Source organism: Tursiops truncatus, chromosome 4 (assembly GCF_011762595.2).
Source record: "Tursiops truncatus isolate mTurTru1 chromosome 4, mTurTru1.mat.Y, whole genome shotgun sequence".
In the NCBI taxonomy this organism is placed as follows: domain Eukaryota; kingdom Metazoa; phylum Chordata; class Mammalia; order Artiodactyla; family Delphinidae; genus Tursiops; species Tursiops truncatus.
This window is the reverse complement of record NC_047037.1, coordinates 91,161,351-91,179,326: the sequence shown is the minus strand read 5'-3', so window position 1 is coordinate 91,179,326 and position 17,976 is coordinate 91,161,351. Positions and strand designations below refer to the sequence as shown.

Here is a 17,976-nt window from a genome sequence, read left to right as displayed (position 1 = left end):
CTCTGAGAGAGAGGAAATCAGTCTTTCAACAGAAAATTTTAGAATTTAGTTATAAATCCATCTAACTGCCCACCATTTTAGAGTTTAGAAGTATGTTTTGGTAAAGTTTCAAAAGAAGGAAGCATAGCTGATGGTAAGATTGGTGAAGCTTTGGACAATATACCTATAAGTAATTCTTCAAGAATGTCATCTATTATGAGGCTAACACCTCATGTTATTCTCTCGTAAGCCACCGGTTTCACAACATTGGCAAGCATCCTTCACTTCCCTTCTAACATCTCCAGTCGCTCAATTGCAACACATAGAAAGCAGTGTTTTAAAGGACAAAAAGCCATATTCAGCCCACAATTTTGGCTTGCTTTCCCTATTACTTTCCATCAGAATTATGCAATCTTTGGGTTGTTACAGAAAATATGAAAATGATCATCATCCGTATAGGACCCTGTCCAACATGCTTTAAGGATTTTTAATCACAATCCAGCTTGTGTTTGAGTTTTGCATGCAACCTCCACTGGAGAAAGATGTAAGCACTAAAGGATGGCAATGGCTTTCTTATCTGATGTCAGAAAAAAGAAAACTTGTTTTGTTATTTTCACCAAAGGGAAAATTCTTTAACTAAGCAGACTGAACTATGGATCTTTGGTATTATGAAGGACACTACAGAGTGTGTGTCTTTGATATAAGCCTAAACCTTTTAAATAAAATATTATTTCAGCTGATTGAACTGGGGATTACTGGTTATATGAAGGGCACAATAAAGTTGTGTGTCTCCATTACAAACCTAAATCTTTTTTTAATAGAGTGTTTGGACCATTATGTTTTCACATTTGCTTCTGAATAGGTAATGACTACCAATCATGCTCTTTTATAATAAATTATCAGTATGATCCCTAAACGCCCTTGCATTAAAATGTGAGAATGAGTGGGAGTGATTTTACTTTTGACTATTACTGTCATTAGCATTAGATGATTCCTCTTAATACTTTTCATTAGAGTGCCTATTATAAAATTATAATTTTTCAAATGGATATTTAAAAATCACAAGAAAAAGAAATGGGGTGTACAAAGGTGGAAACTACTCATGCAGGAAGTACTTTTCTTGCCTGGGGAACTCTATAATTTCCTGAGAAATGTTGTCATAAAACACTTCATATTTTTAGAATACTTTCACCATGAAAAACCTGCTGCATTTTAGTACCTCCTCTCTCTTCTTTTATTGCAAAAGCAAAAATCCAAGCTTCATGTGTTTTAAATAAATGATTGCCTTCACCCTCTTCTTCTCCTACTATTTGCCAAGCTTGATATTATCTGGGTCTTTCTTTGGCCTCTTCTGGAGCATGAAGTTATGCCTGGCATTATCAGACACGTGTGGCAGGGCATTAAGCCTTAGGTACTGAATGGTGTCACCCCAGCTGATGATGCTGGTCAAGCAAGGACATAAGTTGATTCTGGCTTTTGAACTACATCAAGACATCCAAATGTATGTCTTTCCAGTATTTATGGAAAAAAAGTTTGTTTGTTTTTTTTAAAGGGCAATCAGACTATAAAATAATGGACCTTAAAAACACACAAAATCAGTGTCGTTGTGACTATTACAAATTTCATTTTTTAAAAAGGCACTATCAAGGTCAGGAGCAAACAGGGACTTTCTGCTTCTGAGAATGGAAACCCATATGGCAGGAGACAAGGCCTCTAGGGACAGTATATGTAGATCAAAACAGTGGGAGTGGAATTTTCCCGAGTTTTACTTCTATAAATAATTAACCAAATGTCTTTACATAAATAAATATTTCCCCCTGGGAATTACAGCATCATTAGGAATTTGTGAGTACTAATTCTAGTTTATTAGTAATTAGTAAGACTAATTAGTAATTAGTGAGACTAATTCTAGTCTATTCCCCACTCTCATTTTTAGCATCTTTCTGTCTGCTTCTCTTTTAAGAAGTAATCTCCTATTTTCTGAAGAAAACAAAAGAGAAATTGCATAATAGCCAAAAATAATGTGTATTATTAAGAGCAAAATGGGACTACTGTAAGGGGAGGCATGACAAAGGGCCAGGAAAAAATAGTGTTTTTACCATTAAAAATCTATAAACCTCTAGTGTTGAAATTCATAAGGAGTGATGCTATCTCTCTCTCACCTTGGACCTTTATTCCCTTTCTCTCTTCTTGGTAAAGGGATGTCACTGAACCACTGGAGGTGGCTTACATTAGTCATATTCCCTTCACTTTTCAAACTAGTTACTCTTCTTTTCAACATTATAGAGAAGACCATGGGGAGTTAGCCTACAACTCAACCATCAAGAAGTTAAAGAAGACAAGTATTCAAATCTCTTATTTCTGAAGTCATGACAGCCCCCTTTGTCATCTCAATATAATTCAACACAAAAGAGAAAAAAAAGAAACGATGACTGTCAGATACTTATTTCCATAAATGAGGCTCTTGACTAGTGCTAGGAAAAGCAAAGTAAGCAGGAAGACTTTTTTTTTTTTTTTTTTTTTTTTTTTTTTTTTTTTTTGCGGTACGCGGCCTCTCACTGTTGCGGCCTCTCCCATTGCGGAGCACAGGCTCCAGACACGCAGGCTCAGCAGCCATGGCTCACGGGCCCAGTCGCTCCGCAGCATGTGGGATCTTCCCGGACCAGGGCACGAACCCGTGTCCCCTGCATCGGCAGGCAGACTCTCAACTACCGCGCCACCAGGGAAGCCCAGCAGGAAGACTTTTTATACTTTGTGGGGGAGCAGGGAATCTAAAATAGGTAATAGTGATAGAGTCATGCATGAACAGTAGATTTCACCTATCAGCGCTTTGTAACTATTATACCTAAAACCATTTGTATAAGTCAGTTTCATAACTTCATTAAGAGAGCTCTTTGTAAAGGGAGTCCTGTGTAAATTTGTTCACAGTACGAGTAATCACCTCTTCACTGATCAGTTCTGGAAGTCAGAATTTGGTAGGTCATATATTCTTAAATCAGGGAATTACCCACATTATAAAAGAGCAACATTTCTCTGAAGATCTCTCTTAGCTAGTACTGGGAGGGGATCTAGTTTGGGAGCAGACCTAGACTGGTAGAAAGTAGGGTTTAATGAGGCAGCTAACCTTTGCCCATCCAGATCTATGATGTGTACTTCCATACCCTGGTCTGCATAGAAAGCTGGCCCCATGAACTTATCAATGGCTTCCCTACCCTTTGGCTTCTTGTTGGTGCTGATAGAAGAGCAGTCGGTAGGAGAAGAGGGTGAGTGTTTATTTTACCAGGTCCCTCCCTTTCAGGTTGCTGTGTTTTGTCTGTGTATGACCTCTACCACAGGTCCCAGTTCCTGTCAGGCAACACTCCCTTACACCCACCCAGGTGGGGATGCCCCTCCCATCCTAGGTGGTAACAACTCTGTACTGCTACTCGCCCAAGTACTGCTCTATTCCTTAAACCTTGCCTTTGCCAGTCATCTTTTATTAAATTCTTATCAACTATTTGACTGGACATCCTTGATTCTTGACCACATAGAAAGTTTCGTGACACAGTAGTAGATCACATTAGATTAGTAGAGTATATAGTAGTGAAATAGTAGATTAATTTTCAGTAAAGACTCCAAACAGAGACTTTTTCTTCTAAAAAGCATTCTGCTTTCTGCATTTCTCCTCAGCACCCCTGTCCTCTCAGCTGTCTTGGACTGCAGGGGAAAATGCTCCTGCTAGAGCTAAAGAATACTAACCCCTTCCTACAAACGAAGGCATCACTGGAAAGTTAAAGAGGCATCTTCCCTGAGAATTTCTTAGACCTTCAAGAACAGGAATGAGAGACAGAGCTGTATCATTACATTGTTGTTCTCAGGTTTAAAAGACAGGTTAAATATATGTTCTGTTTTTGGTAATAAGACCAAAAGGGAGGGCTGGACATATTGACAACAAACCCTAAAATGTGGGACCCAAAGAGAACTGGACACTAGAGAGAACAATTACATGGCTTCATTATTAACAGATTATTATACCTTCTTAATTTCACCCGATCATTTATTTGCTCAGTCATGCATATAGTCATTCAACAATATCTGAGTGGTTAACTATGTTCCACAGTGCAGTGATAGGGCTTAGGAATATAACTGTCAACAAGGTAGAGTCTCTCACTTCAAGGAGCTTTGTGAAGAGGAACTACGACTGATATAAGAACACACTACACCCATTTTATAGTTTGTTAAAGATCATTCTCAATCAATCTTTGTATCACCTTCATAAAACATGAAGTCATAAGAAAAAACACTTCATGGATAGCTACCTAGAGGTACCTAAATATGGTGGCCTCTACACCATTACTATTGACAAATTCTGGTGCCTCTCTTACCAAACCTGGTCAGAGTGTATTATGTGTTAAAGGGCACATTCTCATTTACAGTGGTGTCTGCCCTTCGTATAGAGGTTGGTCTGGGTACATTTCCTCTTTACTTCAACAAGTCCTGTGCACCAAGTAGATCTGGCATCTCCATAGGTGATGTGTGTATTGATATATATTTTGGTGCTCACTCTCCAAGTGTTTTTAGTGTTTCAATGTAGCCAGGCAAAAAAAAAATTATTTAATTCAAAAAACTGCTAGTTATTTTTATTATTTAAAATGCAGAAAAATGTTACTTCACTACAAAAGGTAACAGATCTAGCCTTCCAAGTTTTCCAGCACAAATACCAAATGAGAAAGAGAACTGCAGTATTGTATCCAGTTCTCTCTTTCCTTCATGTGTCTTCAACTGACTGTCCTGCAAAATAGACTTCTTTCCCAGAAACAAGAAAACTATGCTATACCTGGGTTGGGAGATCTTATAGATCCTTGCTAGATCCAAAATAATAATGATAGAAAGTAGATTAAAAATATTCACATGGTTGTAACATTTTTGATTTTTTTCTTCAACTGTAGCAACTTGTATAGTCACTTTTTTACCTCTTCTTCTTTTCCACATCGCTTTAATCTCTATTGTGAGGTGCACGCTACTAACAGAGAAAGTAAGATTAAAACTGCATATTGCTGTTGAAAGCTCAGTTTATCCTTTGAGGATTTCTTATTTTGACCACGGGGTGTAAAATTGCTTTTTTGGTTAAAGCAATCAAATGCTCTGTTAATATTGGCTGCTGTGTTTAAAATTACATATTTTAATGAATTTTAAAAGGATTGTCTGCACTTTGGGGTATATAATCAAATGATATTGAATTTCTTAACTTGCCAATTTAACCATCCATGCTGCTCTCATGGTAAAGAATGAAACTGGGCAGCAAAATTCAAACAAGGTAAGTATGGGGGTTACACAAGGAAGCAACTGGAAAACAGTTATTTCCTACTGGTTGCTTTTATATACCCTGTCTTCCATCCAAACTTACTTGCTTTCCTGCCACTGTACCTTTGTTATGGTACCAATTATATGTACAAATCCAATCTAGGCTTCAAGAACTAGTTCAATACTTTCTTAAGTATTTAATACTTTTTACATTATGTTATGTATCCTTATGTTCTTTTTGTTCTCTCTCTCACAATAAGCTATGAGTTCTCTGAGGACAGGATATCTCTCTGGTTCACCTTCGCATCCATAGAAGCATGTAACCAAGTAGAAGCTCAGGTGAATTTGGCTACATTAATGAATGGATGGATGTGTTCTAGGCTGCAGTTTAGATTCTTCTGATTTATTTCACAAAGGATTATATTATTATTTTAATAAGACAATTACCTTAAAATGTCATTATATACTAAAATAAGGAATATACCTACTATTGATATGAAAGATTGACATGTATAAGAAATTGCCATACTGAGTGAAGTAAATCAGATGAAGACAAATATCAAATGATATTGCTTATATGTGGAATCTAAAATAATGGTACAAATGGACTTATTTACAAAACAGAAATAGAATCACAGATGTAGAAGACAAACTTACAGTTACCAAGGCGGGTAAGTGAGGGGAGAGATAAACTGGGAGATTGGAATTGACATATACACACTACTATATATAAAATAGATAACTGATACAGACCTACCATAGAGTACAGGGGACTTTACTCAATACTCTGTAATGACCTATATGGGAGAAGAATCTAAAAAAGAGTGGATATATGTATATGTATAACTAATTCACTTTGGTATACAGCAGAAACAAACACAACATTGTAAATCAAGTATACTCCAAAACAAATTTTTTAAAAAATGAGCAGAGGACCTGAATAGACATTTTTCCAAAGAAGACATACAGATGGTCAACGGACACATGAAAAGATGCTCAAAATCACTAACCATCAGAGAAATGTAAATCAAAACTGCAATGAGATCACCTCACAGCTGTCAGATGGCTATTATCAAAAAGACAACAAATAACAAGTGCTAGGGAGGATGCAGAGGAAAGGGAACACCTGTCCACTGTTGGTGGAATGTAAATTGGTGCAGCCCTACAGAAAACAGTATGGAGGTTCTTTAAAGAACTAAAAATAGAATTACCATATAATCCAGCAATTCTACTTCTGGGTATTTATTAGAAGAAAACAAAACCACTAATTTGAAAAGATATATGGACCCCTATGTTTGCTGCAGCATTATCTACAGTAGCTAAGATTTGGAAGTGAATTAAGTGCCCATTGATAGATGAATGGATAAAGAAGATGTGATACACACACACACACACACACACACACACACACACACACAGTGGAATACTACTCAGACATAAAAAAAGAATGAAATCTTGCCATTTATGACAACATGGATAAATCTAGAGGGTATTAAGCTAAGTGAAATAAGTTAAAAAAAGACAAATACTGTATGATTTAACTTATATGTGGAATTTTAAAAACAAATTAACAAACTAAATAAACCAGAAACAGACTCATAGATACAGAGAACAAACTGGTTGTCACCAGGGGCAGGAGGTGTGAAAGGCTGGGCAAAATAGGTGAAGAGGATTAAGAGATACAAACTTCTAGTTATAAAATAAATAAGTCATGGGAATAAATGTACAGCCTAGGAAGTATAGTTAATAATATTGCAATAACTTTGTGTGCTGGCAGATGGTTACCAGACTTATCATGGTGATCAATTCATAATGTATATGTCAAATCACTATGTTGTACACCAGAAACTAATATTGTATGTCAACTATGCTTCTATTAAAAAATAAAACAGCTTTGGATCCCAAAATAATGAGACCTATATTTGAATATTGTTACCTTGGTCAAGTTATTTATCTTCTCTGAGTCTCTCCTCTCAAATGTAAAATCAGGCTGGATGAGTAGGTTCCAAAGCTTTCTGTAACTTTAATATTCTTATTTCCATTTTTAATCCTGAAATGAAAAGAAATGATTAAAAAATTTTCATTTGTATAAATCTTTCCACACATTACTTTATACTTACAAAATATCCCTTAATGTGGATGAGTCGATATGGAAGGAAATTAAGGCTTAGAAAAGGGTATTTAATCATTTACCCAAGGTTATATATCCAGCAAGTGAGAGTCAAAAACAGAACACATGCAAAAGCACAAGCTCCTTGTCCAGTGCTTTTTCTGTGTTAGCGATCTGCTTCTCCAAAAACTAGACAATGCACACACATATAAGCTCACACACATGCACACACACACACACACACGCACACACACACAGACTTCCTCCCTTTCTTTATATACACAGTGAGCTTGTATTTATATTGCTATCTATAAGCACACAGCTGTCTGGATAAATTACTGTTTACCTTGCAGAAAGCTGGAAATGTTTCAATGATTGGTTTTATGCCAATGTATAGTCCTAACCTTCACACATGAGGGCAGTTATTTGAAGAGCTGTAACATCTCCAAAGCAGCGCATCTTCCCTAGACTTCTTATATTTCCAACATGCAGCTTTTACTGCAGCAGTAAGATGAACCCAAAGTTGTTTGTACTACATTATTAAATATAGGTGAAAATAATATTTGCACATATTTTCACATGTAGACAAATTTAAATTAAAATACATCATAGTGGTCTCCAAGATTTTGCTGTTTACAATTTTCTATCTAACTTGGGGCTCATAGCATTTGTGCCATTCTCGGTTTGTAATTTTTAGCAATTTTTGGTTTTCACTCTATAGATGTATAAATGATCACCCTTGCTATTGTACTGGAACGCTGAAGTTAAAGAAATTAAGTTTTAATAAAAATAGTTGAGTACAATATTGATGCTTATAATCTTCTTGAAATCAAGTTTTATCATCCTCCAGCTAAAGAAGATGACTTATAGACATATGGAAGTAAAAATGAAATTATGTTTTTTCTTAATATCTTGTTTTGTCCAAATAATAATTTAAGGCAGCTTATACTAAGTCATAAAATACAGAAAGATGCAATAATTTAAAAGAATATAGTTGGAAGTTTCCAACGGTCAATAAACAAACAAAAAGGTACTCAACTATATTAAATAAACTTTTGGCAAAGCATACACTGCTGTTTCTGAATGAGACAGGAGGGAGATCATTGTTTATAAACAGTTATACTTGAGGGTTGTTTATCACAACAATAAATTTAACTTTATATTATTAATTTGAAACCATAATTAGGAACACAGCCCATTAAATGTAATAACCAAGCCTACCTTCTCTTTTTTAGCACCCAAAATAATATTCACAGTAAGTTGAATGATGAAAATATAACATATGGGTATAAAAGAATAACAGTCTTTCTTTATAGCCGGAAATGTGTATTTATCTCATTTTAACAGTATATCAAGTATTTAAGGAAAAAAATTAAAAGGTAGGTGAACACACACAAACAATGCCACTGCTAAGTGAAGGTTGTTATGCAGCAGTAATGATTGGATGTCTATGTTGAGTTCATGCAACTTTGCTAACCAGTTAAACTCAAAGCCTGAGAGAAGGTCAACATAACCTTCAAACAATTATTTCATTATGGTCAGGTTTTGCTGCAAGTTTGTAATATACAGTGGAATACCTAAACCTAAAGCCTATTTAATTTACATGTGAAAGAATGGTCTGGTAAGTCCTTTTTGGTATTTAATGAAACATGAAACAATTATTGGGCAAATATTTTAATACATGAATCTACTGTCATTTGGGAGACTTTTAAAAGGGGGTTTCTTTAAAAAATTATGGCACTAATCACAAAGTACTATGCTTGTAGGAATGATACAGGTAAACAAATGAGCAATGTTGAAAGCCCATCATTATAAGCGGTCCTTGAATAGATCTACCAGTAAGATACCTTCCTGAATGCTTTATTCAAGTTTTGATCACTATGAAGAACTGCTTCCAGTATTCAATAAGATCAGTCTGGGATCCACAAAATTAGTTGGTTAACCTTGACCTACAGTGCTACTAAGCTTCTCAGGTAGGACAGGTAAGAATTGCCACAATTTCAGCAGCCACTTTCAAACTGTGGGTAACTAATACAGATATGCAATGAAATTCTAACTAAATTACAGTCGACAGATATTTGTGCAGACTTTTCCAAATAAACTTGTGTTTCTCCATTCATTCCCCCATTCTCAACAGTGAAAAACGAAGTTTCTGAGAGGGACAAATTCTTTGGGAATGGATATTAAATGTAAACAAATCCTCTACTCAACAGAATTAACCACCTTGGGGACACAAGAAAGGTAAGAATGAATGATCCAATAGATTCTGCTTCTTAGACCTGGAATTACTATCTGCAAGTCCCATCAAGTAGGAAAATCCTTGATTTATTCAGTCTATGCAGTCTTTCTTCAATGGCTTTTCAAGTATCTACTCCTTTGTTAGGAAAAAAAGTAAAAACAAAACCCCAAACACTTTTTTTTTTTTTTTTTTTTGCGGTATGCGGGCCTCTCCCGTTGCGGAGCACAGGCTCTGGACGCGCAGGCTCAGCGGCCATGGCTCACGGGCTCAGCCGCTCCGCGGCACGTGGGATCCTCCCGGACCCGGGCACGAACCCGTGTCCCCTGCATCGGCAGGTGGACTCTCAACCACTGCGCCACCAGGGAAGCCCCCAAACACTTTTTAAAAAGGGCTTCTTGATGTACACTGTCAAATTGCATTTGGAAAAAATGTAGCAAGTTATAATCCCACCAACAGTGTATGAAAGTACCTCTATTTTGAAAATTTTTCTCTTATTTCCTAGAAGACTCCACTGGGTGCTTATCCATCTTTAATGCTTTATAAATTTACTTTTAACAAGGAAGGCAGAATAAGCTACAGATGGCAGGAGCTGCCAGAGTAACAGTGAACAATAAAAGAAAGTTGTGTGTTAGTTCACAGCACAGCAAATGTCTAGAACTGTAAATAACTGAATCCCTGAATCTGGAGGACGACTGTACTAAATACACGGGCAGTTACACTCTGTGAATTCATACTTTTGTCTGAATTGTGGAGAAAACTACACAAAGAATTGTTACTAAGATTAATATTATTCAATATATTCATTAATGACTTAGAGGTCCAAGAAAATTTAACACTGATAAAAATGTATAAATATTAGAGAGAACAAAAGAGTAGCAAATACAAATATTTAATAAGAATACATATGAACTGGTACAACTTTGTTAAGCTACAGTTGAGTTTTAATATACTGGAGTGACCGTAATACACCCAAGGACAGAAAATGCCTGACAGTGGTATACACTGTGGATGAGTATGTGGCTGTGAAGAGAGATGAGATAATTATCAAGCAGAAAATGAGTGCTTTTTTTATGTCATTTTGTTAAAGCCAATTTTGTATGGTCAGAAATTACAGCATAAAATTCACCATGACATTTTGAAAATGATTTGGAAAGACTACCTTTGAATAATAGGGAATTGGGTTGCATTTTGTATTTTCAACAGATCTTGTAATGTTAAAACATTTTTCTCACACTTTGAGGTAGGTCAGTTATCATTTCACTTTGTAAGGGTCTGCTTCTAAACCATCAGCAGCATTTCCTAATAACCTACCATGTGTTGAGTACTGTGCTAGGTGCTATGGTAAAATATTTTGGTGAACATATATTAGGTGCACAATTAATAGCTTCATATATATATATATATATATATATAGGGAGGCCTGAAATGGCACAGATACAAACTGAAGGCTCATATGAGAAAAGAAGTTATAAAGAAAGAAATGGAATAATTAGCAACTGAAGAGGATATTATGAGCTCTTGGTGAAAAGTCATTTCAAAAAAACAAAGGACAATTACGTTAGGCTAGGTAAACACAGAAGGGGTCATTCAGACAGTATGCAAAGAGGTGAATCCAAGAACACCTCATATGAGTAACAGAAAGTGCTTAGAATCAGAGAATTCACACTCATTGCTTCATTTCCTCCAACAGAGAGATCCCAAACTCCCCTCTCCGTTCCCCACACATATATGCAAATAACCCAGAATATTCTTTGGAACCTGAAGAAGGAAGGAAGGAAGGAAGTGAGGGAGGGAGGGAAGGAAAGGGAAAGGGGATGGGAAAGGGAAAGGGAAGGGAAGGAAGGAGGGAGGAGGGGTCCAGTTTGGCTGAAAGTCATGCCTTTCCCACATTCTACCACCAGCTATAGAGAAAGTTATTGCTGTATTTGGGATTACCAACTATAACTTAATATCTTTAAAAAAAAAGAAATTCAACTATTGAATTAAACTCTAAATTTACCATTTTTTTAAATCGGTCTTAAATGAGTATTACTGTAGATAAGCACAGCCCAGTAGAAATATCTGTGAGGATGGAAATCCTCACTGTCCAATACGGCAGCAATTAGCCACGTGTGCTTATGCCTACTGAGCTTTTGAAATGTGATTAGTTTAACTGAGGAGCTGAATTTTTAATCTCTTTAGATTTAAACTTAAATAGCCACCTATGGGTAGTGGCTACTGTACTGGACAGCACAACTTTACATTTTAAATACTTTGAAGGCCGGGCCTTTGTAAATGACTTCATCACTCACTGAGCCCTGCGCAAGGTGGACCTCATGATAAATACTCATTAGCTGCTAAGTAACCCTGGAAAGATTCAGTAATCATAACAACAGAAATAAGTGTAGGAGTGAGCACTCGCGTGGATGATGGAGGCCGGAGGAGGCAGTGACTGCTGGGAGGAGAGCGTAAGGTACCGGCATTCCGGGTAAAGGGGTGCAGTAAAAGATACACATTATTGAAAAATGACATTTTAATTTAAGGCTCAAGATGGAAAATCATAAACCAGATGGTACTGTCAAGAAGAACTTAATTGAAATCATAACCAGAAAAATTAACCAACTTCCAAAAGCAGAAAGGAATCTGCTTGAAAATGGATCAACATATATTGGACTTAACGCTGCCCTCTGTGGCCTAATAGCAAATAGTCTCTTTCGATGCATCCTACATGTGACACAGGCTCGTGTAGCTGCTGGCTTACCAATGGCAGTGATCCCGTTTTTGACGGTACACGTATCTTACAAAGGTTTAGTAAGTTTACCTTTGACTACAGGTGATTTACATTGTGAAACCTGTACCATAACACGAGGTGGACTGGTTGGTCTTGTTTTTGGTGGCCTGTACCCTGTTTTCTTGGCTATCCCTGTGAATGGTGACCTAGCAGCCAGGTATAGCTCAGCCCTGCTACCCAAGAAAGGAAACATCTTAAATTACTGGATTAGGATTTCTAAGCCTGTCTTTAGAAAGATGTAATTTCCCATTTTGCTTCAGACTGGGTTTGCAGCATACCTTGGGTCTAGACAATATAAACTACTTATAAAGGCTCTTCAGTTACCTGAACCTGACCTAGAAATTCAGTGATGGTTAAGCAAATCTGTACACAAAAATAAAACTGTAAAAATAAAAAGAAAATAAAAAAAAGAAATAAGTGGATAGCCAACTAGAATAAGTCACTGTAAATTTAAATAGTTCTTACTTTAATTGCATAGGAAAATAGAATATATTCCAGTCATATCCACTAACATAGCATAAGGTATTTTTAACTCATTGCAAAGTTGATAAAGAAGACCATAAGGTTTTCTCCTTGAGAGCTGTAGGCTGTGGTTTACCATCAACTTTTCAGGGCATGAGGCCAAATGCAGAGCCAGAATCAAGTTCTATGGATTCTTTATTAATGTTTCACTTGGAATTCTGAGTTCTTTCTTGCCACACTGTCACTATATATGTCACAATGGTTTTTCCATCTCTCCTAAGGCTCAGACCCTTTGTTATATATGAATTTCTAACAGCATTTTAGTACAAAGTGTCTATTGCAAGATATCTTATGAGATTTGTTTTGGTGGCTCAAAAGAAACGAAGGAACATTGGTTTCTATTATGACCATACATTTAACCTAAATTTGAGTGGAAATATAAGCTGCTATTTTGAAAAAGAAAAAGAAGCAATGTATAACTCTATTTCAAAACTTCCTTCTAGTCACTTGGAATTGCACGTTGGGCACCAGGATCCTCACCATCACACCACTGTAAAAACTGTTAAAAAAACCAAATTTTACTTCTCCCCTGAAAAACCTAGATCCTTTACAATTGCAGTCATGTTAGAAGGTTAACGATATTAAGCATTAAAATGTGCCGCCAATAAATGAGGTGACATAGTTAAAACTGAATAATGAAATTTGCATTTATATGTCTTCTGTATTAGCCTTCCACTCAGTTTGACTTGCATTACTTTTCAAATTCCTTTAAAGAATTTCTGTATAATTGATATTTTCTTTTTTCCATAAAAGTATACAAAAGCCTTGGTACTACAGAAATGAAATCTGATTTATACACTGACAAAGAAATTATATGAATGGTGGTGATAAGTATTAGGAACTGAAGGGAATAGGACTGGAGTCCTCTAGGTTATAGAGCTCACTAAGGTAGGGGTCAAATTGAGCCAAATTTGGTGGCCTATTACATGACCATTTGTAAAATACAAGCTTCGAATTTGTACACTGTACACTGTAGGGTTCAAAACTTGGAAATCAAGGATACTGACATTAGGAGGTGGGCTGTTTAGATGGCCTTAGAAATGGGGAGTAAGAAGTTGGAGGGGAGATATACAGTCGATCCTAATTAACTGTGGATTCTGTATTTGTGAATCTGCCTACTTGCTACAAACTTTTTGCAGCCTCAAAATCAATAGTCATGGTGCTTTCACAGTCATGTGTGTTCACGTGCAGAGCAGAGTAGTTTGCTGCTCCCGTTCCCAGCTCAGGTCACTAGGCGATGCTCTGCATCCTTGTTTCAGCTCTCATACGTAAACAAGTGTCCTTTCCATGGTCTATTTAGTGCCCATTTTTCTGTTTTTTTTTTTAACTTTACTGTTTAAAATAGCCCCCGTGTGTAGTGCAGAAGTGCGGTCTAGTGTTCCTATGTGCAAGAAGGCTGTGATGTGCCTTATGGAGAAAAGATATGTGATAGATAAGCTTTGTTTAGAAGTGAGCTAGAGCACAGTTGACTGTGAGTTCAATTTCAGTGTAAGTGAATAAACAGTATATATTAAATAAGTTGTCTTTAAACAGAAACAAAGTTATGTATTGATTGGTTGATAAGACTACTGTGACCAGAAGCTCATGGGAACCTAACTCTGTATTTCCCCTAGGAGCAGTGTTTCAGTATTTGCTAATTCAGTGTTCATGGTGACTTTTAGAGAGAAACAACTATGAATAATGAGAATCAATGGTATATATTGGAGAAGTGAGGGAATATTAGAGACATTTAATTACTATTTTGGGGGGAATGTTATTTATGTCCATAATGGGCTCTAGGTCCCAAATAGAGCATTAGGATAGGGGAGACCTGAAAGTTTCTGAGACATGTTTTCTTGACTTAGGTTCATGGGTTAACTTCAGTGAGTCCCGAACACCATGAAATGAAAGAGTATATTATGTATATATGTACATGTGTGTTTTTTTTTCTTTTTTTTTTTTCTCTACATGTGTGCATTTTTCTGGAGGTTTGGTCCGGAATTTCCAGTAGATTTTCAAAACTGTCCATGACTCAATTAAAAATTACTGCTCTGTGATGTAAGTGTGAGGCCTAGGACTGTGGTACTATATACAGAGCTTCAGCTGAGTAGGAACTTGGCTTTTGTCTGACAATGCCTACCAAGGATGTGGCTTTGGGTTTGGTGGGAGACGGAGCTTGAATGGTCAATTGGGAACTCAAGGAAGAAAGATCATGGAAACTTTTTTATCTGATCACACATAAAGGCTGCTCAGCCATGAAAGAAATGCCTGAGGAAGACAGCCTCTGAGACTCTATAAGGAACTTGGGGAGTCAGGCCTTTCAGGCGTAGGTCCACTTTACAAAGATTGGAGGCTCAGAAAGTTCTTGGCATAAGAATTTTTTATGCAAATGTTTAGAGCTGAAAATCTATATATTTTAATTTAGAGTTAAATTTGAATATCAAGAAAACCAAATCTTGGTTTAGGAATTGGTGGTTTGCACAAGTGTTTTGTGGGTGGTGAATGGTTGCCCTGTGCCAATCTTTTGGCCCTTAGTGTACCATCTCCCATCCTTGTCCTTTTTGTCCAGAGTGCTTTTCATGATAGATAATCCCTAGGGGTGTGGGATACCAGAGGGCTTATGTTTACAGATGTGGTGAGGCTGTTAAGAGAAATTTGGATCACAAGTGGGATGAAATGCTTGTAGGTGCCCACAGAGAAAAGGCAAGTCACATGGTTTTCTAGACCTCAGAAAAACTTAATCCTGGAGCTGAAGGAAAGACTCTTCTGTTCACTAATTGGTAGAAGTTCTCTAGCCGTCCTCTTCACTTGTCCCTATCTCATCTCTCTACCACTGAATAACCAACAAATAATTCATCTTTACCCAGCAGCTTCATTGGACACATCAAATACATTAACCCTTTTGGACTAGCAGATTCTATTTAGCAGACTACTTACTGCCTTAGTACCTCAAATAATGACTACATCTGTAGAAGTTTTTTACTCTTAAGCATATTCGTATATTAGACTAAATTTATCCTGTGCAGGACAAGCAGATACATCCCGGAATGATTAGAGTGGTGATTAAGAACCCTGGCTCGAGGATTACTCAGCTATTTTTTACACCAAAAAACCAGAATAATAATTCCCATCTCATACAGTTGTTGAGAGAATTAAATGTGATAATATAGCAAGAGGACCACTTAGCTCAGTGCCTATAGATACTCAGAGCTGGATATTTGTTAACTATCAATATACTATTATTATATTACTCATTCAATGACTTTTAACTATACATTTATGGAAGCTAAGATCCAACAAAGTACTTGCTCCAAATCACAGAACTAATTGGAGCTAAATTTGGGACAAGAACCCAAGACCCTGACTTACCGGAGGGTGGTCTTCTGTGTGAATCACTATCAAATATACACATCTGTTTCAATTTGAGCATTTGCTCCCTGAATTTTGATAGTCCTGGTATGCTTTAATAAAATGGAGACCTTGACAAAGTCTCAGGGGAGCCTGCATCCTATTAATTGAGGTTAGAGTTGTTTTGAAACCAATTGGTCTTGTTTTTATGGCCAAATATATCTGTAGATCATTAATGCTCTGAAAAAGACCATTGTTATGGAAAAAGTTGAAAAGCTCATTCCTCCCTCAGGCTAAAAATGAGGACTGTGGAACACATATCAGGCAATTATATCATTTATTCCTGTTTTTTTTTTGTTTTGTTTTGGTTTTTTTTGCGGTACGCGGGCCTCTCACCGTTGTGGCCTCTCCCGTTGCGGAGCACAGGCTCCGGACACGCAGGCCCAGCGGCCATGGCTCATGGGCCCAGCCGCTCCACGGCATGTGGGATCTTTCCAGACCAGGGCATGAACCCGTGTCCCCTGCATCGGCAGGCGGACTCTCAACCACTGTGCCACCAGGGAAGCCCTATATCATTTATTCTTAATTTACTGACTTGCTCCCTCCATAGGCATAACTTTCATGCTTATAAATCAGAAAAACTCTCATAAGGTGGGAGAGCCCATGATGTTTGATACATAACTGATTCATTAATTGTTATGCAACCTTAGTGATTGGTGCAATGGGGTGGCACATGGGTTATTTAAAGTTATATACTGAAATATGACATTACATTTTCAAATATACTTCACCATTGTTAATGAATTCAGATGTTCTTCCAATGACGTTAGCATTATCCTCAGTTTTACACATGGACAGAGTTAATAACTAGCCCAAGGTCATACTCCGTATTACTAGATAGTTATGAGTAAGAGCCAGAGTTCTTAGCTTTTATTTTAGAGTTTAGGCAATTTTCCCCATTGCTTCAATCATGATGGTAGAAAAGGAAAGGAATCTCTTTAAAACAAATTATTGCTGGTTGTTTTCCCTTTCACAACATGTGGGAATATAGCCTTTAAAGCTAAACCTACTCCTTAAGGAACGGTTTCCCACCTCTTAACCTTACTTTCTTAAGGTTAAAGTAAATAATGGTAGACAGGAGAGTTGTAGACAGTTGTAGACAGGACTGTTCTTGTTCACTGACCAACATTTGGCACCCATATTAATTGCCAGTAACTTTTCCACTTATTGTTGACAGTCAAAGACAATAGGGCTCCCCATCTCCCTCTATTCTCTCTTCTCTAGAGGCCCTTTTAGATGCCCTGAGGGCAGGTGAAAGAACCCAAGGCCACTGATTTTTGTTAAGTATCCTTTTCTAAGAGCTCTTAGCATTAAGTTCCCCACTTCCCACCAGGTTTTGTACATTCTGAGTGTTTTATCTGACCAGCTCCTTTACACACACACTTTTAGGAGTCTATATGGTAAATAAAACTAAAGTCAATTATGCTTTCCTGAACCTAACATCCATTTATAATGAAGGGTAGCAGAATATGCCAGTCCAAAACATGCCATTTTGTCATAAGGAGTATTTTGAGGTGAAGGCAACTGAGAAGAAGCAGATACAAGAAAAGTTCTCTGCTCTCCTATTTCCTAAAAGCAGGACATCGATTTGTAAAGGTGTCCCACCCCCAACCCCGCAAACAGGAAGGACACAATTTAATCCCAAGAGAAAACTCTAGACCCCTACAGCTCAGAGAGGGCACCAGA

At 37.0% G+C, this 17,976-nt stretch overlaps 1 long non-coding RNA gene and 1 pseudogene across 5 annotated transcripts in view; one reads left to right on the top strand and one right to left on the bottom strand.

Annotated features, from left to right (window-relative positions):
- Positions 1-17,976, bottom strand: part of LOC141278593 (uncharacterized) — a 148,153-nt gene that overhangs the window by 72,959 nt on the left and 57,218 nt on the right. For all 5 annotated transcript variants that reach the window (XR_012331539.1, XR_012331536.1, XR_012331537.1 and 2 more), the window contains one exon: positions 7,199-7,312. This is a non-coding gene — a long non-coding RNA (uncharacterized lncRNA). The remainder of the gene's footprint in view (positions 1-7,198; positions 7,313-17,976) is intronic.
- LOC101317903 (transmembrane protein 126A pseudogene) lies at positions 12,042-12,771 on the top strand (annotated as a pseudogene).